This window comes from Schistocerca serialis, unplaced genomic scaffold (genome assembly GCF_023864345.2).
Source record: "Schistocerca serialis cubense isolate TAMUIC-IGC-003099 unplaced genomic scaffold, iqSchSeri2.2 HiC_scaffold_1417, whole genome shotgun sequence".
NCBI classification, from domain to species: Eukaryota; Metazoa; Arthropoda; class Insecta; order Orthoptera; family Acrididae; genus Schistocerca; species Schistocerca serialis.
The window spans coordinates 18,640,351-18,646,485 of NW_026047644.1; positions in this window are offsets into that span (position 1 = coordinate 18,640,351).

Sequence of the window (6,135 nt, forward strand, 5' to 3'; positions counted from 1 at the left end):
GAAGCATCGGAATCTATAACTGGTGTCACAGGAATGGTTCAAAAAATAGACAGTAAGAAGAGCCAGTCTTCTTGTACTTGAGTCGGCATTGTGCCTATGTAGTTAATTCCGATGTAATTTCTGTGTTACATCGTCAATAAGAAAGTCAGAGGGATACAGTAAATCTGAAGTGAAGAATCGGAATCTATAACTAGTGTCACTGGAATGGTTCAAAACATATACAGTAAGATGAGTCAGTCTTCTTGTACTTAAGTCGGCATTGTGCCTTTTGTATTTAATTCCGATGCAATATCTGTGTTTCATCGTCAATAAGAAGGTCAGAGAGATACTGTAAACGGGAAGTGAATCATCAGAATCTATAACTAGCGTCACAGGAATGGTTCAAAAATAGACAGTAAGAAGAGCCAGTCTTCTTGTACTTAAGTCGGCATTGTGCCTTTTCTATTTAACTCCGATGCAATTTCTGTGTTTCATCGTCAATAAGAAGGTCCAAAGGATACAGTAAACATATAGTGAAGCATCAGAATCTAAAACTGGTCTTTCAGGACATGTTAAAACATAGTCAGTAAGAAGAGTCAGTCTTTTTGTACCTAAGTCGACATTGTGTTTTGTATTTAATTCCGATGCAATTTCTGTGTTTCATCGTCAATAAGAAGGTCAAGGGATACAGTAAAACTGAATTGAAGCATCGGAATCTAAAATTGGTTCCACAGGAATGGTTCAAAACATAGACAGTAAGAAATGTCAGTCTTCTTGTACTTAAGTAGCATTGTGCTTTATCTATTTAATTCCGATTCAATTTCTGTGTTTCATCGTCAATAAGAAGGTCAGAGAGATACAGTAAACCGGAAGTGAATCATAGGAACCTATAACTAGAGTCACGGGAATGCTTCAAAACCTCGACAGTAAGAAGAGTCAGTGTTCTTGTACTTGAGTCGGCATTGTGCCTTTTCTATTTAATTCCGTTGCAATTTCTGAGTTTCATCGTCAATAAGAAGGTAAGAGGGATACAGTAAACCTGAAGTGAAGTATCGGAATGTATAACTAGTGTCACAGGAATGGTTCAAAACATAGACAGTAAGAAGAGCCAGTCTTCTTGTACTTGAGTCGGTATTGTGCCTATGTATTTAATTCCGATGCAATTTCTGTGTTTCATCGTCAATAAGAAGGTCCAAGGGATATAGTAAACCTGAAGTGAGGCATCGGATTCTATAACTAGTGTCACAGGAATGGCTCAAAACAGAGAAAGTTAGAAGAGTCTGTCTTCCTGTACTTAAGCCGGCATTGTGCATTTTCTATTTAATTCCGATGCAATTTCTGTGTTTCATCGTCAATAAGAAGGTCAGAGGGATGGTTCAAAACATAGACAGTAAGAAGAATCAGTTTTCTTGTACTTATGTCCGCATTGTGCCTTTTCTATTTAATTCCGATGCAATTTCTGTGTTTCTTCGTCAATAAGACGGTCCAAGGGATGCAGTTATCATATAGTGACGCATCGGAATCTAAAACTGGTCTCACAGGAAATGTTGAAATCATAGTCAGTAGGAAGAGTCAGTCTTCTTGTACTTATGTCAGCATTATGCTATTTGTATTTACTTCTGATGCAATTTCTGTGTTTCATCGTCAATAAGAAGGTCCAAGGGATACAGTAAACATATAGTGAAGCATCGGAATCTAGAACTGGTCTCACAGGAAATGTTCAAAACATTGTCAATAAGAAGAGCCAGTCTTCTAGTACTTGAGTCGGCAATGTGCCTTTTGTATTCAATTCCGATGCAATTTTTGTGTTACATCGTCAATAGCAAGGTCAGAGGGATACAGTAAACCTGAAGTGAAGCATCGGAATCTATAACTAGTGTCACACGAATGGCTCAAACATATACAGTAAGAAGAGTCAGTTTTCTTGTACTTAAGTCGACATTGTGCCTTTTCTATTTAATTCCGATGCATTTTCTGTGTTTCGACGTCAATAAGTAGGTCCATGGGATACAGTAAACCTGAAGTGAAGCATCGGAATCTATAACTAGTGTCACAGGAATGGTTCAAAACATAGACAGTCGGAAGAGTCCGTTTTCTTGTACTTAATTCGGCATTGTGCCTTTTGTATTTCATTCCGATGCAATTTCTGTGTTTCATCGTCAATAAGAAGGTAATGAGCGATACAGTAAACCTGAAGTGAAGCATCGGAAACGATAACTAGTGTCACAGGAATGGTTCAAAACATTGACAGTAAGAAGAGTCAGATTTCTTGTACTTAAGTCGGCATTGTGCCTTTTGTATTTATTTCGGATGCAATTCCTGTGTTTCATCGTCAATAAGATGGTGAGAGGGATACAGTTAACCTAAAGTGAAGCATCGAAGTGTATAACTAGTGTAACAGGAATGGTTCAACAAAGACAGTAAGAAGGGTCAGATTTCTTGTACTTAAGTTGGCATTGTGCCTTTTGTATTTAATTCGGATGCAATTTCTGTGCTTCGTCGTCAATAAGAAGGTCCAAGGGATACAGTAAACCTGAAGCGAAGCATCGGAATCTATAACTAGTGTCACAGGAATGGTTCAAAAAATAGACAGTAAGAAGAGCCAGTCTTCTTGTACTTGAGTCGGCATTGTGCCTATGTATTTAATTCCGATGTAATTTCTTTGTTACATCGTCAATAAGAAAGTCCGAGGGATACAGTAAATCTGAAGTGAATAATCGGAATCTGTAACTAGTGTCACTGGAATGGTTCAAAACATAGAGAGTAAGAAGAGTCAGTCTTCTTGTACTTAAGTGGCATTGTGCCATTTGTATTTAATTCCGATGCAGTTTCTGTCTTTCATCGTCAATAAGAAGGTCCAAGGGATACAGTAAACCTGAAGTGAAACATCGGAATCTATAACTAGTGTCACAGGAATGGTTCAAAACATAGACAGTAAGAAGAGCCAGTCTTCTTGTACTTGAGTCGGTATTGTGACTATGTATTTAATTCCGATGCAATTTCTGTGTTTCATCGTCAATAAGAAGGTCCAAGGGATACAGTAAACCTGAAGCGAAGCATCGGAATCTATAACTAGTGTCACAGGAATGGTTCAAAAAATAGACAGTAAGAAGAGCCAGTCTTCTTGTACTTGAGTCGGCATTGTGCCTATGTATTTAATTCCGATGTAATTTCTGTGTTTCATCGTCAATAAGAAGGTCAGAGGGATACAGTAAACCTGAAGTGAATAATCGGAATCTGTAACTAGTGTCACTGGAATGGTTCAAAACATAGACAGTAAGAAGAGTCAGTCTTCTTGTACTTAAGTCGGCATTGTGCCTTTTGTATTTAATTACGATAAAATTCCTGTGTTGCATCGTCAATAAGAAGGTCAGAGGGATACAGTAAACTTGAAGTGAAGCATCGGAATCTATAACTAGTGTCACAGTAATGGTTCAAAAAATAGACAGTAAGAAGAGTCAGTTTTCTTGTATTTAATTCGGCATTGTGCCTTTTGTATTTAATTCCGAAGCAATTTCTGTGTTTCATCGTCAATAAGAAGGCACAGAGGCATACAGTAAACCTGAAGTGAAGCATCGGAATCTATAACTAGTGTCACTGGAATGGTTCAAAACATGGACAGCAAGAAAAGTCAGTTTTCTTGTACTTAAATCGTCATTGTGCTTTTTCTATTTAATTCCGATGCAATTTCTGTGTTTCATCGTCAATAAGAAGGTCAGAGGGATACAGTTAACCTAAAGTGGAGCATCGGAATCCATAACTAGTGTCACAGGAATGGTTCAAAACATAGACAGTAAGAGGAGCCAGTCTTCTTGTACTTGAGTCGGATTTGTGCCTTTCCTATTTAATTCCGATGCAATTTCGATGTTTCATCGTCAGTAAGAAGGTCAGAGGGATACAGTAAACCTGAAGTGAAGCATCGGAATCTATAACTAGTGACACAGGATTGGTTCAAAACATAGACAGTAGGATGAGTCAGTCTTCTTGTACTTAAGTCGGCATTGTGCCTTTTGTATTTAATTCCGATGCAATATGTGTGTTTCATCGTCAATAAGAAGGTCTGTGGGATACAGTAAACCTGAAGTGAAGCATCGGAATCTATAACTAGTGTCACAGAAATGGTTCAAAACATAGACAGTAAGAAGAGTCAGTTCTCTTGTACTTAAGTCGGCATTGTGCTTTTGTATTTAATTCCGATGCAATTTCTGTGTTCCATCGTCAATAAGGTCAGAGGGATACAGTAAACCTGAAGTGAAGCATCGGAATCTATAACTAGTGTCACGGGAATGGGTCAAAACATAGACAGTAAGAAGAGTCAGTTTTCTAGCACTTAAATCGGCATTGTCCCTTTTCTATTTAATTCCGATGCAATTTCTGTTTCTTCGTCAATAAGAAGATCCAAGGGATACAGTAAACCTGAAGTGAAGCATCGGAATCTAAAACAGGTCTCACAGGAAAAGTTTCAGAACAGAGACAGTAAGAAGAGCCAGTCTTCTTGTACTTGAGTCGGCATTGTGCCTTTTGTATTTCATTCCGATGCAATTTCTGTGTTTCATCGTCAATAAGAAGGTCAGAGGAATACAGTAAACCTGAAGTGAAGCATCGGAATCTATAACTATTGTCACAGGAATGGTTCAAACATAGACAGTAAGAAGAGTCAGTTTGCTTGTACTTAAGTCCGCATTGTGCCTATTCTATTTAATTCTGATGCAATTTCTGTGTTTCATCGTCAATAAGAAGGTCCAAGGGATACAGTAAACATATAGTGAAGCATCGGAATCTAAAACTGGTCTCACAGGAAATGTTCAAAACATAGTCAATAAGAAGAGCCAGTCTTCTAATACTTGAGTCGGCAATGTGCCTTTTGTATTCAATTCCGATGCAATTTTTGTGTTACATCGTCAACAGCAAGGTCAGAGGGATACAGTAAACCTGAAGTGAAGCATCGGAATCTATAACTAGTGTCACAGGAATGGTTCAAAACATATACAGTAAGATGAGTCAGTCTTCTTGTACTGAAGTCGGCATTGTGCCTTTTGTATTGAATTCCGATACAATTTCTGGGTTTCATCGTCAATAAGAAGGCACAGAGAAATACAGTAAACCTGAAGTGAAACATCGGAATCTATAACTAGTGATACAGGAATGGTTCAAAACATAGACAGTAGGATGAATCAGTCTTCTTGTACATAAGTCGGCATTGTGCCTTTTGTATTTAATTCGGATGCAATTTCTGTGTTTCATCGTCAATAACATGGTGAGAGGGATACAGTTAACCTAAAGTGAAGCATCGAAGTCTATAACTAGTGTAACAGGAATGGTTCAACAAAGACAGTAAGAAGGGTCAGATATCTTGTTCGTAAGTCGGCATTGTGCCATTTGTATTTAATTCCGATGCACTTTCTGTCTTTCATCGTCAATAAGAAGGTCCAAGGGATACAGTAAACCTGAAGTGAAGCATCGGAATCTATAACTAGTGTCACAGGAATGGTTCAAAAAATAGACAGTAAGAAGAGCCAGTGTTCTTGTACTTGAGTCGGCATTGTGCCTATGTATTTAATTCCGATGTAATTTCTGTATTACATCGTCAATACGAAAGACAGAGGGATACAATAAATCTGAAGTGAAGAATCGGAATCTATAACTAGTGTCACTCGAAAGGTTCAAAACATAGACAGTAAGAAGAGTCAGTCTTCTTGTACTTAAGTCGGCATTGTGCCTTTTGTATTTAATTACGATAAAATTCCTGTGTTTCATCGTCAATAAGAAGGTCAGAGGGCTACAGTAAACCTGAAGTGAAGCATCGGAATCTATAACTAGTGTCACAGGAATGGTTCAAAACATAGACAGTAAGAAGAGTCAGTTTTCTTGTACTTAATTCGGCATTGTGCCTTTTGTATTTAATTCCGATGCAATTTCTGTGTTTCATCGTCAATAAGAAGGCACAGAGGCATACAGTATACCTGAAGTGAAGCATCGGAATCTATAACTAGTGTCACTGGAATGGTTCAAAACATGGACAGCAAGAAAAGTCAGTTTTCTTGTACTTAAATCGGCATTGTGCATTTTCTATTTAATTCCGATGCAATTTCTGTGTTTCATCGTCAATAAGAAGGTCAGAGCGATACAGTAAACCTGAAGTGAAACATCGGAATC